At 45.0% G+C, this 24,233-nt stretch overlaps 1 long non-coding RNA gene across 1 annotated transcript; it reads left to right on the top strand.

Moving 5' to 3' along the window:
• The first annotated feature begins 300 nt into the window (after positions 1-300).
• Positions 301-24,121, top strand: LOC129326695 (uncharacterized). Its single transcript, XR_008596726.1, has 3 exons — positions 301-335; positions 21,417-21,513; positions 23,852-24,121. It is a non-coding gene; the product is annotated as an uncharacterized LOC129326695 (long non-coding RNA).
• Positions 24,122-24,233: the final 112 nt, after the last annotated feature.

Genomic DNA, 24,233 nt, shown 5'->3' with positions numbered 1-24,233 from the left:
CAGGCACTTTGGCTCCAAGGATGCTGTAATTGTAATCACAGGAGCACCTGAGAGAAAAATCTGCTCCATCTCTTAGGGCAGGCTGTATCGGCAGTAAACTTCACTTTCGACTTAGCACAGAGACGTTGTTTCTCCTTTCAGAGGGAACAATGATAAAAACGGTTAAGAATTTTTCAAAGTGGAGAGAGAGAAGCTATGCACCATGCTAATCTTGTTTTTCTTTTGGTTAATGTTTGTATGAAGAAAGTCAATAAAAGGCTTATGCAAGTTCAGAAAGTTTACGAACTGCTACAAATCATCCTTCAACAGACTGCTACAGGTACTTTGGTGAGCTGGTAAGAGAATTTTGCTTCAACTTGCGCGGCGGTAGCCTTAGCGAATGAAGAGAGCTTTTTCAGTATATACTGGGTACTTAGCCCTTGCGCGCCCCCCCCCCCCCATCCAAGCACCAGTAGTGGCCACTGTAACAACCTGGCTAGGTGTGATTCACCTTCTCTTGAAAAAACAAATCCCAGTTTGTTTTGATCCCTCCCCCCAATTCCTAGAACTCAGAATCCTAGGCAGAAACGGTATTTTAGAACTACAAATCCCAGTTTGCCTTGAAATTAGAAGCGTGCTCGATCTAAACCAATCAAAAGAGAAGTAAGTCGAGCCGCACGCCCACTCCACTGATGTTTACTGATTTCAAGTGCTAGACCTCTGTGTGAGAAGGCGGTTTCGGGAAGTCAGTTCCGTCGTATATCCTCCCCCCCCCCCCCCGCAATAGTTTTGTGCGGGAAAAGGTTTCCTTCCCTTCTTATTTGCAGAAAGATTGTAGCGTGTGATAGCAGCTGAGCAGCTGTTTCCCCGATAGTGTTTACTGGCTTCCTCCTGTGCCAGTTCACCATTTCCTTTCCACCCCGCTGTGATAGTCCATCCGCCGAAGAGGCTAAGTATCCGTAAAGGAAGCTGTAGCCACATCCAAGGGCCCAGCAGTTGCAGCCGACTCTCCTACACTTTATGGAAACCAGCAGACGTGAAGTAGAAAAGATTACGTCTGGAGTTGCCAGCGGGGATGGATTTCGCGACTGCAATTGAAGCAAAGGGAGGAGAGTTATCAGTCTTCTGGCAAAGCTTCTGTGCCTTAACCGCTGAATAGCAAACAGAGATGGAAGCAAGCAAAGGCTCTCCATCACTGAATCTGAAAACTGGCAGAAGTTTCACTTGCTGAATATCCAACTTTCCCCCATAGTCTCTTAACTGCTTTTTCCCTGATGATCTTATAGTATGGCATTTCAGGTACCATCTACATACTGGTGATATTTCAAACAATTTTGCTTTAATCTAAAAGCACAGCCGATTTTATGTTGTTCAAGATGTATTACCTCAGTTCCATAAGATGTCATGAATATTCATTTATGTTGTTGATTTTACAGCTTGTAGTAGATAGGCGAAAGCCTTCTTAACAAGCCCATGTAATTTGATGCCTAAACCCACAAATCTTGTGTGCCATTAGTGCCATATATGCTGCATAGAAAAGATCAATCAGCATGTGATGCACTCACCTTATTTTCTGGATAGGCTTCTATGCCTTAGCCTAACAGTTCAATAACTCCATTAATCAATAATTTACCTCTGGAAAAAGCAGCAGTTGGCATGTATGAACATCCTGTAGATCTCACAATAGTAAACTTGTTCACCTTTTTGATATTAACCAGATCAGGGTTTTAAGGCAGCAGAGGCATTGAGAAAAGACCAGATTGAATACAAACCTCTTAGGGACATGGCACTGGGAACTAGAGAAGCAATCCTAGACTGGTGTACTCTGATGTCCCCCATTTTCAGTGGTACTAACTCTCAGGACTTTCTTAAGATTACAGCTTTTAAGGCCTAATTTCAAATCCAGGTCATGATAAATGATGTGACTTTCATGACTGTTGCCTGTCCAACAATACTGAATTAGGTTAGAGAGTTTGTATTTATAAGCACTCACCATTTTTCTAAACAATGAAATCCGAAGGACATCCCTAGTGGTTAAACTTTTTTGGATGACATAGTGTTTAAAACAGATGGTGTCTCTGTAATCTTTGTTTTATTTAAACAAAGATCATATGAGAAACAAATATGTACTCCTGTTGCAGGCAGTAAATCTGCTATCCCTAGACGTTTCCAGGGAGAGTACCTGGAAGTGTACCTTCACACAACCCATAACTCAGTGTATCAATTGCCCCTTAATTGAAATTGCAAACTTGACTCTAGCTATCTCTTTATTCCTTCCTTTAGCTGAAGGGCATTGACTTTCAAAACAATAGGCAGAGGTTCTGTAGCTATCAAGACAATGTTCTTTTGATAAATCTCAAGCTAGCCTTGAAGAAATACGAGGGAACAATTTCTGATACTACCGAGTGATTAGCTGAACAAAGGATGGGCAGACAGAATCCATATGTGAAATTACTACAAATACTACAAGTACTTCCATGCAAGTGGTGTCCTTACAATTATCTGTTGTTGTTTTTTTCCAGAAAAAGTTAAAGGTTTTGGAAAAGATTTTCAATGCCCAAAATACTGTGGCTTGGTTGAACATGTTTGTTGTGATTTATAAGTAGCCCATGTTACCTGAAATTCTTGGTTAGGGAAAAATCAGTTAGATTTAAATATATTTATGGTTTAAAATTAAGAAAAATACTAAGGCTCTGAAAACTATTACTGCACTAATTTTAGCAGACTCAAGCAATTGTGCATGGTATGCCATGGACGAGCTTGTTCACTTCTCTATTTCAGCAGAAGTTAACTCTCTTACATGGAGGTCACAGGAGCTCTTCAGTTTCACTGTCAATCTCCATAGCATCACTTGCATTTAGAGATGTGAAGGCTCAGAAAAATAAAAATAAACCAAGGATTTTCTAATTTTCTGATAGTGAAATTGAAAATTTGGGGAAGCACTGAAAAAAACCTGTATGAAATATTTTTTACTTTTTTAAAGATTATATTTTAGTCAGTTAATGTATAGTGTAGAGATTTGTATTAAGACAGTCTATAAAATAGCAAGTGAGGACTCATAAGGATGTGCAGGGAGGTACCTCACTTTCCTCTAGATTCCCCTCCCCACACTATTTCCTCTTTGCCTTCTCCTAGCAACTCCCACATCCTCATCTTTCCTTGCTTCCTTCTGTTCTTCTTACCTACCCACCAATTTACCTTTTGTTCCGACCCACCCCCCATCTTCAGCTATATTTGTCATTTATTAACTTCAGTTATATGTTGCTTTTTGTCACAATGAGGACCAAAATCAGCTGGGGAAAAGTGTGTGATCACACGAAGGGAAAAAAACCCTGTACACCTACAAACAATGAAAAATGAATGAAAAATCTGTTTATGGAAAATATACAAATTATGCACCAGATAGACATCAAACTGTAACTGAATCCCATGACTATTTGCAAGAAGAATAAATAGAAAAAATACATGAGACCTTGTCAACATCATAAAACACATTTCCACATTCCAAAGTGTATCAGAAAATACATGAGACCTGTTAAACATCATGAAGAACAATCACACATCACAAAATATGGAGGGGGCACCTGGCTTTTGTGATGTGTGATTGTTCTCTATGAAGTTTACCAAGTATTTTTTTATTTATGGTTTCTTGCAAATAATCATTGGATTGCCTAGCAATGGCCACAGGGCCCCTCATTTCTAAAAGCTACAGGTGCTGCTTCTATTATTTTGGGTGTAGTTAACCACTCAATGTATTTTTTGTTCCATTTCAGATTTTTCTGCAAACCTGGAGCTTTTTTCAAATCTATAGAAAGCTCTGTCTTGTCTATTCATGGCTACAGTCTCCGGATTTAAGTATACATAGATTTTTGGCCATGTTGAGAATTGAATAGATTGAGGATTCCAGTGTACTCATAAGATATTTTCAAGCGTGTGTTCATTGTTTAAATTCTGTCTACAGTTAGTATGCTGTAATGTGTTTAATAAACCATTATTGAAAACGTAAGTGTTTTTAAAGTTATAAAGTTTAACTGAGTGTTGATATATGCTGCTACTGGACTGTTAATATCCTATTATTTAAAAGGCTAGGCGTATTCAAGACAACCATTTCTTACCCTGGTGCACCCAGCTGGGATCAGGAGCAGAGGAGGTGGCAATGCCTGCCCGCCCTTTATCCAGCTGGGATCAGGCACGGAGCAGGGGGCAATACTTGCCCCCCCCCCACCTTCACACAGCTGTGATCAGGAGTGGAGTTTGGTGGCAATGTCCACCTGCCATCACCCATCTGAGATCAGGAGTGGAGTAGGTAGCAATGCCCATTCCCTCTTCACCCAGCTCCGATCAAGAGCAAAGCAGGTGGCAATGCCTGCTCCCCCCTTCACCTGGTTGAGTTCAGCAGTGGAGCAGGTAGAAATGCCCACCTCTCACATTGACCAAGGTGGGATCAGAAGCGGAACAGGTGGCAATGCCTGCCTCAAGCCTTCACCAAGCTGGTATCGGGAGCTGAGCAGGTTGCAAAGCTCCCCCCCCCCTTCACCCAGCTGGGATCAGGAGTGGAATAGGAGGCAATGCCCACTCCCCTTCACTCAGCCAGGATCATGCACGAGGCCAGCGGCAATGCCCCCCCCCTCCCATTCACCAGGCCAGAATCAGGCATGGAGCAGGAGGCAATGCCTGCCCCCTTCACCCATCTGGAATCAGAAGTGGAGCAGATGGCAATGCCCACCCTTCACCTGGCCAGGATCTGATGGGGATCAGGAAGCAATGCCCGTCCCCTTTCATGCGGCCGGGATGAGGTGCAGAGCAGGTTGCAATGGCCACCCCCGTTTACTCTGCTGGGATCAGGCGCAGAGGAAGTGACCATGCCCCCCCCCCCTACTTTCTCCTGGCCTGGATCAGTGATGGAGGATGAGGGAATGCCCGCCTGCTCACCCTCCCCTTTCTAGAGCCCATTGTATTTTTCCACAATGGGCTTTGTTGCTAGTTATTATATGTTTATGGTTAATGGGTTTAATCTAGACAGTATGCATTGATACAGTTAGCGTGAATGTTACTTGGCTCTTGACTCAATGGCCCTATTCTTTTGCCCTTGCCTCTTGCTCTTGCACTGATCTGGAGAAAAAACAGAGTGCAATCCTAAACAGAATTACACCCTTCTAAACCTGTTGTCCTGGCAGGCATGTTGTAGACATATTGATCCACACTGGCTCCAGCCTCACAGCGGGCTTATATAGGGAGTTTCCCAACAGGTAATTCTGGGTCCAGTGTTAGGCTCATCTTCCAGGTTGAGTTAGCACCTCTACTCCCCAGAAGAGTGTAACTCTGTTTAAGAGTGCACCATAAGTAGCTCCTTCCTATGTCTTGCAGAATTCCTGCTTCGAGAGTATCAGAAGCAGGGAACATATCTTCCAACAGTGGTGTATTAACAGTAGTCCAGGTCTTATAATCCCCATTCAGGGAGTTTAGGGAAGCGATTGAATTAGGTAAGCATTATTAACTCAGCATTTCCCACCAATGTGTAATGTCTATGCAATACTAGCCTACTTTTTAATATTGCTATAGTGATTAACAAGATAACGTAAAAAGCTGTAAGTACAAAAAAGAGTCTATAAAATGTTGCTGTGTGAGGAGCCATGGAGTATATTGTTGCTGATCTGTGCAATCATTATAGAATTTTGTCTTAAGATTTTATGGGTAGGATCACATAAAAAAATGTATAAATGCAAGGAGGGATTTTTGCTGGTGACAACCTCATGCAGCTCCTAGGAGTCTGCTGTCCCATCGGAGCTGCATTTCAGGGGATGCATTTTAGGAGGAAGGGAGGTATTGAATTCATGCTTCCATACATGGAAGTCTTTATGTTAGAAGATGGGAGGGGTGTTACAAGAAGGAACAACACCCCTCCCACCTTGATACAAGCTAGCATGGTAGCCCACCTGAAACTTTTTAAAAAGAAGAACCAGTGAAATTGCTGTTTCTGACCTATCAAACTGGAAACGTACATTGTCTGAGCCTGTGTTTAGTGCCTAGGTGACTGACCAACTCATCTTGCTCTGTGCCAGGGGTATTTTAAGATTTATGCTGGAAAGTCTGTGTAAGCTTATTTTTTCCTAGATTACAATTTCCTGCTGATTTTGTATGCATTGAGCTACCTAATGGCAAATGCTTGGTAGAAAGTGAGAGCATAAATTTATTTTTTAAAATATATTATTTTAAGTTGTTTTCAATTTTTATGTCATTTTGTGCTTACTATCCACCCGTGAAGTGTGGTAAACATGCATTAGTAGGGGAGCAGCAAGGGAAGATGTGACTTTAGTTGACAGGCAAGAAAAAGATTTAGGGATGCTTGACTTTCCATAGGATTTTGGGAAGGCTCTCTGATATGTCTTAGAACTAGAGTTGTTCCCAGTGTTACTTTCATCTGCTACATGCCTGTGTTTTTTCTGATGAATATTTAATAGGGCTTTTCGTTGTGTAATTTTCTGGCCAGAAGTATGCTCACAAAAATATGTACCTGTACCAGAATAAAACTAAACCAAGTTCGTGTCCCTTTCTCTGCCCTTCCCATCGCTTGTTGTTCAGCCACAACAAAGAACAGTTCTGGTGACCTTGATGACCTCATTACTTTGTGACTTTTTAGTTGGTTTCAATAAGGGCATTATGGTATTTGGATTTCTTAAAAAATGGAGAAACACAGATTCCTGCATATTATTCTGTGCCAGTAATTTTATCATGACTTGCAGTGCAATAATAAGAATACATTCCTGAATAGACCCAAGTAGGCTTCTGAGTAGACCTGCTTAGGATCCCACTGTTAGACTACTAGCTGGGGGGGGGAGCCTAGGGTTTCAGAGAAACTCTGGAAGTCTAATGAATATACCTAAAGAACTAAGAAGCAATCTCAGTTCCTCCATCCCGATGAACTAGGCTAGAACATATCCTCTTCTTAGCACATTTGTATTAAATGTACCATTTGGCATCTGCATCTAATTAATGCAAATTAACTGATTTCACAGACCCATTTATTTTATTTTATATATTTTTGTAAACTGTACACAGTCCAAAACTTTTGTAAGTTTTAAAAAATTACATTGTTTCCAAATATATGATAATGCAATTTCAAATTATTATTATTATGGATATCTTATAACTTTTGAAGAGCAGTATTGTTTAAGCACCCAAAAAACTTTTAATTTTCATTAACTAATCTTGTCTAGAAGGAATTATTTTCTTTTTCTACATTCTTACAAAAACTAACCTAGCAGCTGTTATCATATACAAAACAACTACTTGTTTTGTTTTGAGACAGAATCAGCATAACTTAGAAGAAAAAATTGTGGTATACAAGGAATTAACTGTCCATCACCTGTTGTTAGAGTAGAAGCTACTACATTCCACAATGTTTTGGCTCATAAGCATACCCACCACATTGCAATACCAACAGTTCTCCTTCTTGTTATAATACATCCTAGCTAACTACCAGGGTGATAAATGCCACTGAGACATCATTTTCAATATATTGTTTCAGAAGACCGTACTAATGGGATTTGCTTCCAGTGCCTTCTAACAGGGGAGGTGAACTTGGAATTGGTACAAAAGGCAAAGTGTGTCTGTGTCTGTGTTTGCTTGAGGCTGTGTTGCTCCTGAGCTGTTGGGATGTGTCTGTTTGAAAACATTCTAGCTTTTGGTGAGTCCTTCAGAAGCTGCTGGGAGGGGCTTCAGCTAAGTGAGGAGAGTCAGCAGCCTGCTATTGTCTACCTCCTGGGGGTGGAGCCGCAGCTCACAGCTGTAAAGCAGAGTTCATTAAAGGTCAGACTTTGTAAGAGGTGCCCACTTTTCCTGGGGGGGGGGGAGTTGTATCTAGTGCTTTTGAACATTGTTTCTGTCGGGAAAGGAGAGAACCCCTCTAGCCAGAGTTTCCTGAGAGAGGCCATACAAGCTCCACATCAGCAAGAGGGTGGTGTGCTGCAGTGGAAATCTGCAGATTCAGTTAGGGACCCTATTTCAACCCTAAGACACTTTTAAATGACCAAACTAGTTATGAAGATAGAAAGCCAACAGGGGAGTATCCAGTGTTTTGCAGTGAGTACCACATGTATGATTATCTGCTCACTGGGAAGAAATTCTTGATGTGTCCCTGATGCATGGACCTTTTGGCTCTTAGTGGACAGGTTCATTCCATTGGGGCTAGTGTTGCTGAGGGAGAGAGGTTTGTGGACAGCATCTTCAGGGACCTGCTAGTACAGTCCCCCTCCTGTGCTGGCCGCTCTTCTGTCATCATGGAGATTGAGAGTCTAGAGGCTGGAGGGACTCAGCATAGGAGGAGGGACAAAATTCCTTAGAAGGGACACATTCCTTGGATGATGGATCAGTATCCTCTCATACTGAAGATACCCTCTGGGGTTGAGGGGAGGTGGGTATTTTTGGTAGTGTGTGATTTATTATTAGGAATATAGAGGGGGGGGGTCTGTGGCAGGCATTTTAATTACATGGTGACTTGTCTGTTCAGATGGCTGCAGACATTGCAAGCTGTCTAGCTGTGCAAGAGTCAAAGGTTTTTTGGCCTGTGGCTCTTAGCCTGGAATTCTTAGCCTGGGGGCTCTGAAAGAAGCCAAGGAAGGACCCTAGGGGCAAAGACCTAATCTCCTAGTGTTCCCAATAAGGTAAGTAGACTTTCCACAAGGAGAGCCACATAAATACGTAGGGTATTAAAAGGGGGGATATATATATATTTTCAGGTGATTGAAGGTGGGGGCCATTGCCACCTGCTCCACTCTTGATTCCAGCTGAGTGAAGGGGGGTGGACTTTTCCACCTGCTCTGCCCCTGATCCCAACTGGTTGAAAGTGAGGGGCAGGCATTGCCACTTGCTCTTTGCCTGATCTCAGCTGGGTGAAGGGGGCAGGCGGGCATTGCCACCTGCTCCACTCATGATCCCAGCTGGGTGAAGGCAGGGGCAGCCATTGCCGCCTGCTCCATGCCTAATCCCAGCCTGCACTTTCTGCTGTGGTGTGCTCTCTTGAGGTCTGGCTGCCTCATCTGAGCTTCCCTCCACAGCAGCACCCTCCGGAGGTGCTCTAGGGTAGAAAGTGAGTTGTCTTAAATACACTTATGTCAGTCCTAGGGTGGCAGTCAGATCCCCAAGCCCCTCACAGCAAGCACTCCAGTGCATTGGTTGAAGAAACTTTATTCAGAGATCCATACAGTTCAGGTATGCACTCAAAGGTCGCAGTTGGCAGAAGTGATTATTCAAACATGAATACTACTAATTATAGGAACATTCTACTGGCCTTTCAGTTCGTTGACACTCTGGCACAAAACCCCCAAAGTTACATGAGAACAGATTAGTCTAGACAAGGTACAGAGTGGAATCATCCCACCCTGAGAAAAGGATACATTCAGCACAGATAAAATGCAGCTGCGGCTCAGCTCCAAAGACGCTCAAAAGTGAAAGCACATATTTCCCTCTAGATAACAAAGAGGCCACTTGCTCTTCTGCAATTAATATTAGCCCTTAAGACACTCCCAAGTGATTCATACACAATACATAGAATACAACATATAACTGTGACAATCAGTATAAGATGCATAATGCAAAAATGGCATGGATGCTGGTATACATGACAACTTAGCCTTTTATATAGTAGGATGCTGTAGTTATGAGCAACGGGCCAAGCAAATTAAATAATGGTAGTGCATATGGAGACAGTAACCTCTGAGTTCCCTTTTCACCAGTAGCCCTGGGCTATAGTTTGGTGAGGGGAAGTACATACAGAGAACTGGCTGCTTGTCTAGTGGAGCCTCTGGAAGAGGAGAGAAGGGACCTTGTAAAGATATGGGTCAGGGCTCTTTGCCTACTGTGGTGGAAATAGACAAGTAGTGTGTGGCAGTGGACTCCTGGCCTTTATCAGCCTTGGAAGCCCCAAACCTGTGATGAGAGAGTTTTGAGATGGATGGCAATGGTATGTGAAAGGATTGTCGGGGGAGTCTCACAGCCATAAGGAGAGAGGAGATCTGGTGTATATTTTGGTTAGGGCTTTCTGCCTGATAAATAAAGATTAGACAGGTGAGGGGTTGTAACTGCTCTTAACTGCCCATGAAAGGAGATTTAATGGTGGGTGGCAGTGTGTAAGGGTGTCACAATGACCAATACTTATTGATCCAAAGTTCCCAACAGACACCACTATATCGCTATCAAATCAAAGCTGTCCCCCAAACCAGCGACTTATATACACAACTCTTTGGAAAAACAGGCCTATGAGTGAAATACTCTTTACAATCCATTGATTGTAAACATGTTTGTCACTTACATATCTGCAAATTACTTACTATTCATCAACGGTCTTAGTGCATTCCCACATTATGAACTGCGCTTGTGCAGGCCAGCCGCTCGGAACAGGATTTTTTAAAGCTTCTAGGCTATTAAGGAGGGGCGAGCTCCCCCCCCACACACACCACTCCGAGCTGGTTTTTCCCACCAAAGCTGGTCACGTGATAAGGGAGCTCGCCCCCTCCTTCCCCAGTTTGTTTTTCGCCACTGTGAGAGACAAACGTCTTCTTCACTTCGGCTTCACCTTCATAGGACATTATATTGTTAATCTTCTTACTATATAATGGAGTAAGTGTATTACAGACAACTCACTTTATACCCTGGTGCACCACCAGAGAGTGCTGCCATGAAGGGAAGCCTAGGCAAGGCGCCATGTCCCTCTAGAAAACGTGCCATGGTGGGAAGCCCAGGCCAGGAGCATGATGGGAGAAGGTGGCAATGCCTGCCTCCCACCTTCACCCAGCAGATATTATGAGTGGAGCAGGTGGCAATGCTGACCCCCTGCCTTCACTCAGCTGGTATTAGAAGGAGAGCAGGTGGCAATGCCCAACCCCAGCTTCACACAGCTGGTATTAGGAGCAGAGCAGGAGACAATGTGTACCACCACCTTGCCTTAACCCAGTTGGTATTAGAAGTGCGGCAGGTGACAATGCCTTCTCCCCACCTTAACCCAGCTGATATTAGGAGCGGAGCAGGTGGCTATGCCCCCCTGCCTTAACAAAGCTGGTAATAGGAACAGAGCAGATGGCAATGCCCACCACACTGTCTTAACCCAGCTGGTATTAGGAGCAGAGCAAATGGCAATACCCACCCCCCTTCAGACAGCTGGGATCAGGAGCGAAGCAGGTGGCAATGCCTGCCCCCTGCCTTAACCCAGCTGGTATTAGTGGCACAGCAGATGGCAATGCCCACCCCCCAACTTAACCCAGCTGGTATAAGGACTCGAGCAGGTGGCAGTGCCCACCCCCCAACTTAACCCAGCTGGTGTAAGGAGCGGAGTACATGGCAATGCCCTCCTCCTGCCTTAGTCTGGCTGGTATCAGGAGTGATGCACGTGGCAATGCCCACCACCCATCTTGCCCAGCTGGAATTACTGGAGCAGGTGGAATTTCCCCTCCCACCTTAACACAGCTCTTATTAGGAGCAGAGAAGGTGGCAATGTCCTCCCCTGCCTTAACCCAGCTGGTATTAGTGGCGGAGCAGGTGGCAATGCCCACCCTCCACCATCACACATTTGGGATCAGGCGCACAGCAGAAGGCAATGCCAACCTCGTGCCTTCAACTGGCTGAGATCAGGCACAGAGCAGGAGGCAATGTCCTTCCCTTTACTCAGCTGGGATAAGGAGCAGAGCAGGCAGAAATGCCCTCCCTGTCTTCACCTGCTGGAGTCAGGAGCCAATGCAGCATTGCCTGCCCCCCCCTTCAACCTGCTGGAATCAGGAGCAGAGGAAATGGAAATGCCCGCACCCCCTTCGCCCAGGTGGGATCAGGAGCAGAGCAGGTAGTAAAGCCCACTGACCACCTTCACCTGCCAGGATCAGGTGCAGCAAGAGAACAAGGAGGAACCACTCCCCAGGAGCACAATATTCACTTAAACCTTTTTTTCTTTTTTTTTGTATACTGAACCTTATGTATTCATTAAACTCTACAAGGATGTGTTAAACTGCTTATTATTATTCACACATATCACATTCAGAGGAGCTAATCACAAAAGTACATTCTTTAAATACAGGACATGTAAGTAACACCTGATCAATACAAAAACTAGTTCCTCAAAAGTACATAAGAGCCAGGAAGGATCGAGAGCCAAGGGGGGATCGAGAGCCAAGGGGGACTTTGCTCCCCCTTGGCTCTCGATCCTTCCTGGCTCTTATGTACTTTTGAGGAACTAATTTTTGTATTGATCAGGTGTTACTTACATGTCCTGTATTTAAAGAATGTACTTTTGTGATTAGCTCCTCTGAATGTGATATGTGTGAATAATAATAAGCAGTTTAACACATCCTTGTAGAGTTTAATGAATACATAAGGTTCAGTATACAAAAAAAAGAAAAAGAAAAAAAGGTTTAAGTGAATATTGTGCTCCTGGGGAGTGGTTCCTCCTTGTTCTCTTGCTGTGTATTCCAGGGGTTGGCCTTGTTTTGGTTCACAGGATCAGGTGCAGAGCAGGAGGCAATGCCTGTGTCTCCCTTCACCCAGTGGGGAGCAGGTGCCAATGCCCACCCCCCTTCACTCAGATGGGATCAGGCTTGGAGCAGGTGGCAATGCCTGCCCCCCTTCATACAGCCGTAGTCAGACTCAGAACAGGAGGCAATGCCCCCCCTTTACCCAGAATGTATCAGGCATGGAGCAGGTAGCAAAGCCCACCACCCCTTCACATGGCCCAGATCAGGCAGATTGGGCACGGAGCAGATGACCATGGCCACCCCCCTCCTTCACCAGCTGTAATCCATGAAGGAGGAGGAGTGAATAGTTGATAGTAGTATTTAGTTAGTTAAGAGAGAGAGAGAGAGAGAGAGAGAAGGCGATGCCAGTGAGTCACAACCGTTGCAGCAAAAGTTTTTTCTTCCCTCCCCTCCTTTCTTGTGATTCAATGGAGATAGTGGATAAGTCCCTGTTTAAGAAATGCACAGGTTGCAGCACCTAAATGGCCAAACCTGATAGCCATTTGTTGTGTCTGGCATGCTTGGGGGAGAGCCACGTTGTAGCAAAATGCAAACATTGCCAGCTGTTCACCCCGAAAGCGAGCGGGGATAATGCTTCCCGCCTGAAAGCTATACTTTGGGAAAAAGCTATGTCCAGTGCTAGCAGGCCGGCAGCTAAGATATCTGCCCTGGCAGAACACTCCACACGACCTGCTTCCGAGCCGGCTACAACTTCCAAACCGGCACCGTCTGGTACTGCATCAGATCCGAAATCTCAACCTCAAGATCGGACCTGGAAACACTCTAGATCGTGTGAGACTGTGACATCGAGCCGATCAGTAGCGAGCATCATACCTGTGGAAACGACCCCGCCTGCAACCAGGCATGAGACCTCAGGATCAATGGTAGCAATGGATGCTGGACTGACTCCTTCTGATCCTCCTCCTAAGAAGCACAAAGACAAGGCTAAATATATTGAGAGAAGGACAAGCACTGACGCAAGTCTCAGAGCCAAGTTGAATCCTCGGATCCGACACCTTCCTCCAACCTGAGGGTGCGATCCCCAGCTACAGACATGCCCTGTAAAGGGTCAAGCTCCAGATCTGTAGTGTCTGATAATGACATCAAGAGGGATGGAGGACACCAAAGGGATGCTCATTTCTCCTCGGATCCCGTGCAGCCGATGTATCAATGTCCTCCATGGTATCCCCCATATCCTCCAACAGATTACTTCCATAAGTGGGATCGGTACCACCCTTATTGCTATGCCCCTTCGATCTCAGGGTACTCGGTTTTCTCCAAATCAGCTCATCTTGCTTATCCGGACTGGTATTTGGAGATGCATGATGTCCCGTCATATCTGAGGTCAAGGGATTCTGATTCGGAGTCGGAACCAGTCGGAGCAGTGTGTAGTCCAAGCATGACCTCGGACCCATCATCAGGAGACGCTGTCAGGGACCTGGATCGAGATTCACCTAACATGGATTTCAAGCTCTATGCAGAAAACAGGGTTATACATACCTGTAACTATTGTTCATCGAGTTCTTCTGTGCTGACACACATGGGACTGCGCAGGCGCAGGCCAGCTGCCAGAAAACTCTTTACTGCTTTTTTGAGCTCCAAAGGGGCCATTGCTCACGAGCCTCATAGCAATCATTTCCCGCCCAAATGGTCACGTGCCCAACGGCGAGCAACAGTCCGTTCCCTCAGTTCTCCTACGTTGCTGCAACTCAACCAGAAATTATAATCAATGAGTTCACAGCGGGGTAGGAGGGAGGGATGTGTGTCAGCACAGAAGAACTCGATGAACAATAGTTACAGGTATGTATAACCCTGTTTTCATTGTCGTTTTTCTGTGCCTCCACACATGGGAGAGTACCAAACTAAATGCACTGAGGAGGCGGGGTGAAATTCCAACTCAATTTTATTAAATATAAGAAACCAGATAACACTGAACAATGTCAAAGATAACAAACCTGAACTGTAAAATATTACAAGAACAATCTGTTCAACAAATAATCCCCCACCAGAGAATCTTACTATATAATTGAGTAAGCGTATTTCAGATGACTCACTTTATACCCTGGTGCACCACCAGAGGGCACTGCCATGGAGGGAAGCTTTGGCAAGGCACCATATGCCTCCAGAAAACGTGCCATGGTGGGACGCACAGGCCAGGAGCATGATGGGAGCAAGTGGAAATGCCCGCCTCCCACTTTCACCCAGCTGGTATTAGGACTGGAGCAGGTGGAAATGCCCACCACCACCCAAACTCAGAAAAAACAATTCTGACTAGATGGCCAGAAGAGTATGGTTGCACCATTCTTTGAGACCAGATTTTCAAGGTTCTCCCAGGCCTGGGAGGGTATTTCTAGTGATGTTTGGGTTCTGTCTATTATTAAAGTGGGTTATCAGTTGGAGTTCAATGCTTTGCTTCCTACTTATTTGCCATCTTTGGCCCCCAATAACACAATACCTGAGTTGCAAGAGGAAATCCAGTCGCTATTAAACAAGGAGGTTCTTCAGGAGGTACCAGAGTCAGACACTCCATTTGGGTTCTTCTCAATTTTTCTTAATAGATAAGAAGGATGGGGGCAAGGGACCCATCTTAGACTTGCAGGGCCTCAATGAATATCTCAGAATTTCGAAATTCAGGTTGGTCACCTTGCCCTGGGTTATTAGTATGTTGTCACTAATACATGGTTTGTGGTTATAGACCTGCAAGATGCTTATTTTCACATTTCAATATACAAAGAACATAGGAGATTTCTAAGGTTTATGTACCAGGGGAGTGTGTTTCAATATACAGCTTTGGCATAGCTACAGCACCTCGGGTATTTACTAAATGTGTGGCAGTAATGGTTGCTCACTTGAGGAGATTGGGGTGTGCAATCTACTCTTACTTAGATGATTGGTTGGTCACAGCAAATTCCCGGGGAGAGCTAGAAGTTCATTTACAGATGATATTGAGCACATGCAAGTCTCTGGGTTTGGTGATAAGCCAAAAGAAGTCACAGTTGTGTTATGCCAATATAGATTAAAATCATATGCCAATAATCAATACTGAACAATACTAGGCCTAGCTTCTGTACTCTCTAGATGAACTTTTAAACTTTGCATGAACTTTCAGTGTATTTTTTCTATGTGTAAGGTAATTCAGCAGGTGTGCTTTCATCCTTTGACAATTAATTAAAATAGTGGACTCTACCGAGATTGATGTTCCTCTATCAGAGATTCAACCAATGGTGATTGCCCAACTTAACTTTTTCTTGACACTTGTCAGAGATTTATAGTATTCTCTTGCAGATCAGATTATGACATAATTTTTTAACTAATTGGAAGGCTGTACTATGAAATTATGAATATTCAGTGAAGTATCAAACCAATCAATATTTGTTTGTGCTATCATGTGAATAGACCCTAAATATTTGCATATGATTAGGTATATAATTGCAAACACAGAAAGAATAAGCAGGGTACTGATGGAAGAGATCTCTTGGGAGAATCTAGGTGAGAACCTATTTCTACCTATGTATTTCATAGAAACTTTGAGCAATGTTAAACTTAGGATTTATTAAGAAATGTTAGTGAACTTATTTCTTATTGCCTTTCTATGTTCTGTTGTTATAGGATTCATATTAATAGCCATTTATATTTTGATTACTTGCTTCATTAAAAAACTAGGGTATATTTTTAATAAAGTGAAATAAACTCTAGATTGGTGTCTGTGTGTTTGATAAGGAGTTGCAAAGCAATATTGAACCCTATATAAATAAATGTACTGATAAACAGCTGGTTCAAAGAACTTATCTGTTTGACAGGTCTAAAGACTAACTGCTTTCGGCTTCCCCAGAGAGAGATCCATCTTTCTCCTGGCAAGTTGAAGCTTGGTTTTAGACACGGGCAACCGTCCCGTTACAGTTGGTGCCTACTCGTACCATACAGTTTATTGGGGCAGTTCTGGATTCTGAGATGAATAAGGCTTGCCTACTCATGGACAGACTGAGTAGAATAGTTAAACTAGCAGTACAATTTCAGACTAACAAATTCCAATCAACACAATCCATCCAGGTCCTATTTGGGTTGATGGCATCAACCACGGCAGTAGTACCATTTGCACGCTTAAGTATGAGGGCCTTGCAAATTTGGCTTATCAAATTTTTCAGACCTGGTATTCATTCTCCTCAAATGAAGTTATCAATACCCGGGAGTGTGGTTCGCTCCCTGAAGTGGTGGTCGGACCCTAGCAATTTATCCAGGGGGATAATGTTCAGTATGCCTAGTCATGAGATTACCCTCACCACAGATGCCTCCTTAGAGGGGAGGGGTGGTCACTGTGAGGAAGTGTCTGTGAATGGGGTCTGGTCTGAATCAGAAAAAGAGCACCACATTAACTTCTTAGAACTGAGAGCAGTTTTCTATGCCATTGCAGATATGGTTCCAAACAAAAAAAGGTCCAGGTTATATAATAACAATAATAACATTCAATTTATATACCACTGTTCAGGATGACTTAACACCCACTCAGAGTGGTTTACAAGGTATGTTATTATTATCCCCACAACAAAACACCCTGTGAGGTGGGTGGGGCTGAGAGGGCTAGAAGCTGTAACTGACCCAAGGTCACCCAGCTGGCTTCAAGTGGAGAAGTGAAGAATCAAACCTGGTTCTCCAGGGTCCCGCACTCTTAACCACTACACCAAACTGGGTCCAGTTGTCAGATTCTGTCGGACAACAGAACAACCATTTTTTACATAAACAGGGAGGAACAGCATTAAGAAAGCTCTGTGAGGAGGCTATACTTATTTGGGACTGGGCTGTTGCCCATGGTATAACTCTGTCGACGCTGCACATTGCAGGGGCGCTAAATACCAGGGCAGACTGCCTCAGCAGTATGGGGAAGTCACACCACGAATGGGTTTTGAATGAAAAATATGCCCGATAGGTTTTTCTACAGTGGGGTTTCCCTCAGGTGGATCTGTTTGCTACGAAGCTGAACACAAAGCTCCCAAGATTGGCTCCTGGGGAGGGAAGGACAGGAACTCTCTGGGCGACGCCTTTCAGATACATTGAACTGGGGAGCTATTTTACGCCTTTCCACGAATTCCATTGCTCCATAGGGTAGTCTGCAAGATTCAGACAGACAAAACCACTTCCATTCTAATTGCCTTCTTTTGGCCGAGACAACCGTGGTTTCATATAATCAAATGGTTAGCCAGGGTGCATTATGTCCACCGAGTGTTAGCACAGGACTTACTTACGTATGCACATGACAGCACAACCTGTGTGGGCTGGATCTGGCACACCGGCCAGTCTTGGCAGCCCACTCTGCAGGTCCTGACCAACAGGCACACCATGATCAGGACTTAGAAGGGAGTACACCTTGGCCTTGGGCCCTTCTCAGCATGTCTCAACATGTTCTCTCATCCCTCACAGAGCTGCACAATATAATCACACAAGCTCACAATGTGCTTTGCTATGCTTCACAGATAAGACAAAAGGCTGACCACAGCATGTTTGCCCAGTTGTCTGTGACTGTCTTAGAATATAGTAACTTTTGCTATTGCCTTAATTGTGCTTGCTCTCTTCCGGGACTTCTGGAAAAACTTCTCAATAAAGCACTTGCCTCCAATTGGAGGGTCAGACTTGCATCCTGACTTCGTCTCCTGTTGGTTCATCGCTACAACCTGAGCAGGTTACACCTGACAGCGTGGTTCCTAGGATGCTAGGTTTATAATTCCCAAGGGAAGCATCAAATGTGTTGCTCAACGCCCGCAGACTTTCCACCAGAAGGTTGTATGCAGCAAAATGGAACAGATTTGTGGCATAGGCAGAACCTATGGGAATTTCTCCAGATGCCTGCCCATTATCTCAAATTTTTGAATCCTTAATATCCCTACAAATGGCAGGCCTATCCTCTTAATCCATAAAAGTCCACCTGGCTGCGATCTCAGCCTTCCATGGAGGAGTGGACAGAAAAACGATATTCTCCCATTATTTGTCAAAATTATTCCTTAAGGGCTTATATAACCTTTAACCACCAAGGACACAATTGGTCCCACAATGGCCCTTGTCCCTGGTGTTAGCCAAATTGATGCAGAAACCCTTTGAACCAATGGCAACTTCCTCATTGCATATCCTGCCGACTAAGATGGCCTTTCTTTTGGCAGTCATTTCAGCAAGAAGGATTAGTGAGCTCAGGGCACTTAGCTCAGAACCTCCATTCTTACAGATATACCTAGACAAGGTGGTAATTAGAGATGGGCACGATCTGGATTACGATAAAAAAACCCCACAATAATGGCAATCTCCCAATCGTGACCTGGTGGATCGTTGTCTTCCACGGCAAACGATCCAGCAGTCGGGACTCCGGGGCGATCGTGATAGGACCGGGAAAGTAGACATTCAGGCGCCAACAATCTGTTCCCCTGGCAACGGAGGCAGGGGAATGCCTGAGCTCTGTTTAAAACTTGATAATATTTCCCCTAGTGAGGAAAAGCTCTTCTCAGTGTTAACTCTTTCAAAAACCCCTTGCTTTGAGAGCAGCTATCAAGCTGTTTTATGCTCCTCTCCTGAGTTCGTTCAGTGCTGAAAGAGTTAACTGAAAAGAGATATCTCTCTCCTCCTGGCTTCTCAGCCCAGTGCCTGCTTTTTGCAAGAAGTTGGTATGTGATTTGATGTTTCATTTGTGTTTTTCCTATTTAAAAAACCATAAGATCCGCGAGGATCCATGTGGATCCTGGTTTTACTTCCTTCCTGTTTAAAATATGCTTTTTGAAGACTGGCTGCTTGCTTTTAAAATTGGGTGGGATGGAGGATTCTATCCCTGCTTTTTTTAAAAAGCTGGCTGAAACTTGTTGACGGGGTGTCTCTCTATTTGGAGGCAGGGACGGGTTAAAAACTCCCCCCCCTCTGCTCTAAGTGCGCGCGCGCACGTGTGTGTGTGTGTGTGTGAGAAAACGCCGGGTTAAAAACTTCCCCCCCCTGCTCTAAATGCGTGCGTGTGTGTGAGAGAAAATGTCCCCTCCCTGAGGGGAGGCGGCTCATCGCAGGGTTAAACCCCCCCTTCTGCTCTAAGTGCGTGCATGTGTGTGTGTGAGAAAACGCCCCCTCACTGAGGGAAGGCAGCTCGTCGCTGGGTTAAAAACTTTCCCCCCCATCTGCTCTAAGTGTGTGTGTGGGGGGGCGCCCCTCTGATCCCAGATCCCAGATCGGAAACGGGACTTGATCAGAGTGAATCGGTGATCTGGACTTGTCACCAGCGTGGATCCACGAACAGCTTGATCGGTATTTTTTTTGGATCGTGCCCATGTCTAGTGGTAATGCACATTAGCTTACAATTCTCGCCAAAGGTAGTGTCTAAGTTCCACGTGTCACAGAGTTTATCCCTTACTGTGTTCTTCCCCAGCCCTGCGACCTCCCAAGAACATACACTACATGTGCTGGATGTGAGGAGAGCCATTTTATTTTATAGGGACAGAACACACCCCTTTTGGAGGGATTCTGCCTTTTTTGCTTGTCATTCAGGAGTCAGGACCAAAAAGGGCTAGGCAGCATCTTCCCAGTCGATATTACGGTGGGTGGTGTCGGCCATCAGGTTATGTTATAAAATGGCTGGAGCTGCATGTCTTTTACATTTAGAACGCAGATGACGTGGGTGCAGGCTTCATCGGTAGCTTTCTTGAAAGGAGTCCCATTGGTAGACATCTGTCGAGCAGCCACCTGGTTGACAGAAGAGACATTCATCAAACATTATGCAATGGATGTCAACTCTAGATGAGAATCAGCGGTGGGGCAAGCAGTCTTACAGTCACTTTTCACATGAGAGCATCACCCTTCCGCCTGGTGAGTAGCTTGTGAGTCTCCCAATGTGGGAATGCACTAAGACCATTGATGAAAACAGGGTTGTACTTAGCTGTAACTGTTGTTCATCTAGGTCTTAGTGCAGGCACACATTTCCCCCTCTCCTGCCCCGCTGTGAGCTCTCTGAAAGGATTACGTGGGAATAGCGGCAGCACAGGAGAACTGGAGAAGGAGGGGGCGAGCTCCCTTACCACGTGACCAGCTTCAGCGGGAAAAACCGGCTCGGAGCAGTCTGCGGAAGAGCTCGCCCCCCTTAATAGCCTAGAAGCTACGAAAAATCCTGTTCTGAGCAGCTGGCCTGTGCTGGCAGTTCCCAATGTGTGCCTGCACTAAGACCTAGATGAACAACAGTTACAGGTAAATGTAACCCTGTTTTCTGCCTTTTGATTGATTGATCTTATTGGATATGTGATGTTGAGTCACAACTGACTTATGACAACCTCAGCAAGGATCTTTCAAGGTAAGTTAGAAGCAGAAGTGGTTTGCCATTGCTTTCCTCTGCAGAGTTTTTCTTGGTGGTCCCCCATCAAAATACTGACCCTACTTAACTTCCAAGATCTGAGATACCATGACACCTTCCTTCCGTATGGATCTTATTAGGCAGTAACAACCTTGGAGATGTATTCTGAATGTGAGGGTTTTCATGCTTGTGCCACTCTCTGTAGTGCCTGGGAAATAATTTAGGTATGTCACATGTTAACATTCTCCAACTGTCTTTATTTATAAGAGATGGTTCTTTCCTGGTACCTGTCTTGTGCTGTAAAATACTGTCTCTGTTTTTTTATTTGGAAAGATGCTGGGAATGCGTTTTAAAATTGTGTTAGTTTACACAAAAATGCATTACAGTTATTCAGATTTAAGCTGTGTTTTCAGGGTCTTTAGAGGGAGATTTCTGAAGGGGTGATAATACATTTTAACTTGAATGAGCATGCATTTTAGCTGGAAGAGAAACAGTTCACTGTCTTTGTGTCCCTATCTGCATACAGTTAGAGCCCAGTAAATTTTATCTTTTCCATTCCTTCATAAGCTACTTATTCTGTTAATAAATATCCTACTATATAAAAGGCTAAGCGTATTCAGGACAACTCACTTCCTACCCAGGTGTGCCTCCAGAGTGTGCTGCTGAGGAGGGAAGCCCAGATAAGAGAACCAGACCTCCAGAGAGCGTGCTGTGGTGGGAAGCCCAGGCTGAAATCAGGTAAGGAGCAGGTGGCAATGTCTGCCCCCTGTGTTCACCCAGCTGGGATCAGGAGCAGAGCAGGTGGCAATGCACATCCCCTGTCTTTACCCAGCTGGAATCAGGAGCAGAGCAGGTGGCAATGCCTGCTCCCCACCTTCACACAGCTGGGAACAGGAGCGGAACATGTGGCAATGCCCGCCCCCATCTTCACCCAGCTAGGATGGGGAGCAAAGCTGATGGCAATGCCCACCCCCCGCCTTCACCCAGCTGGGAACAGGAGCAAAGCAGGTGGCAATGCTAACCCACCACCTTCAACCAGGTGAGATCAGGTGCAGAGGAAGTGGCAATGCCCACCCACCCTTTCCCAGCTGGGATCAGGAACAGAACAGGGGACCATACCTGCCCTCCACCTTCACCCAGCTCAGATCACGAACAAAGCAGGTGGGAATGGCTGCTCCCCCTTCACCTGGCTGAGATCAGCAGTGTAGCAGGTTGCAATGCCCACCACCCTTAACCCAGCTGGGATCAAGAGTGGACCACGTGGCAATGCCCATCCCCCACTTTCAACCAGCTGGGATCAGGAGCAGAGCAGGTGGTAATGCCCATCCCCCATTTTCAGCCACCTGGGATTCAGGAGCAAAACAGGTGGCTATGCCCGCCCCCCCTCCAATCAGCTGGAATTAGGAGTGGAGCAGGTTGAAATGTCTGCCCCCCTTCACCTAGCTGGAATTAAGAGTGGAGCAGATGGCAATGCCCATCCCTCGCCTTCACCCTGCCGAGATCAGGAGCGGTACCAAACAACAGAGGCGTTCCCAAAGGAAAAAAATGCTAGAATACCCAAAAAAACTTCCCAGGGAATGAAATTGACAATTCATTAATAACAATTGATATGTAGACCAAGAGTTCAATACAAAAATATTTATATAAGGATAGACCACTTGTAAGTGTGAAAATATACCAATGACCTATCATACATAGCAACAGTGAATTAAATATCTGACTGTGATCCTAGCAAATGTCTCTCAGAGCAACAAAATACCGGTCTTAAAGTCAACCATATCTAACATGAGTGTAAATTTTCAAAACTGGAGACAATGCCCAATCCACAAAGATTTTCTTCTGAAGATGGTCTCTTTCAAAGGCACATGGAACACATGGCAATGCCGCCCCTCCTTCAACCTGTTGGGATCAGGAGCAGAGCAGGTTGAAATGTCTGCCCCCCTCACCCATCTGGGATCAAGAGTGGAGCAGGAGGCATTGCCCGTTTCCCCCGTCACCCAGTCGCGATCAGGAGCAGAGCAGATGGCAGTGCCTGCCTGTCCAGCTGGGATCAGGCTCAAAGCAGGTGGCAATGCCTGCCCCATTCACCTGGCTGGAATCAGACACAGAGCAGGAGGCAATGCCAGCCCCCCATCATCCATCTGGGATCAGGAGTTGAGCAGGTGTCAATGCCCACCTCACCATCACCTGGCTGGGATCAGGCATGGAGCAGGTAGCAATGTCTGCCTCCTGTCTTCAGCTGGCTGGGATCGGGAACGGAGCAGGTGGCTATGCCCACCCACTTCACCCAGTCAGGATCAGGAGTGGAGCAGGTGACAATGCACGCCCCCCTCCACCTTCATTTGGCTGGGATCAGGCACAGAGCAGGAAGCAATGCCTGCCCACCCTTCATCCGGCCAGGAACATGTGTGGAGCAGGTGGCAATGCCCCCCCCCTTCACTCGGCTGGGATCAGGAGTGGAGCAGGTGGCAATGCCTGCCCCTTTCACCTGGCCAGGATCAGGCACAGAGGAGGTGGCCGTGCCTGCCCCCTTTCCGCCTTCATCTGGATGGAACAGTGATGGAGGAGGAGGTAATGCATGTCTGCCCACCCTCCCCTTTCTAGATCCTGTTGTATTTTTTCCCACAAGGGGTTTTGTTGCTAGTTTGCAGAATATTTTGAGTTATAGTTATTTTGTTAGTTGAAAACATTTATATGTCACCTTTAATTCCAAACAGGGTCCCCCAGGTGGTGAACAATAGCTATCAAATCATTGAAAACATTAAAAGTGCAATCAAATCCACTGTGAGTTTAACTATTCTTAAGGTGCATACATATTACATACATAGATACATCCAAAGGAAACAGCAATGGTGATTTCACTAGTATGCCCTGGCAGAAGTTAATTGAGGCAAGTCTATTTTGCAGACTAAATTAATATAGCATACTACAAACAATAATGTCTTCAGCAATTCTTTCTTTCTTTCTTTCTTTCTTTCTTTCTTTCTTTCTTTCTTTCTTTCTTTCTTTCTTTCTTTCTTTCTTTCTTTCTTTCTTTCTTTCTTTCTTTCTTTCTTTCTTTCTTTCTTTCTTTCAGGACATGCACAATTTGGACTGAATGGATAAGATCATCTTAGTAGCTGCTTCGTTGTTCACCAGGGATCCAGGTGCATTACTGCAGCTTGGAAATGCAGGAGCAAAGAACTTGGTGGCTTGAGTATAGGTCATTAATACGTATCTCTTAGTAGCCTCGGGCTGCCACCCAGTGGACATCATTGGAAATTTCAGTTCATTTTGGTTACTTTTGAAGTATCAGTAGAATTTAAATGACTATAGGTAGGGACCCACAATAAAAAAATAATGTGGATTGTGTTGTGGTTTATTTTCAGTAGTCCTTTTTAAAAAACAACAATGCAATATATATGATTTGTACACAGTAAATGTATATGCTCTGCTCCCCCCTTTCCCATTTTTACCGT

This window comes from Eublepharis macularius, chromosome 3 (assembly GCF_028583425.1).
Source record: "Eublepharis macularius isolate TG4126 chromosome 3, MPM_Emac_v1.0, whole genome shotgun sequence".
Lineage (NCBI taxonomy): Eukaryota > Metazoa > Chordata > Lepidosauria > Squamata > Eublepharidae > Eublepharis > Eublepharis macularius.
This window is presented reverse-complemented; position numbering and strand designations above follow the sequence as displayed.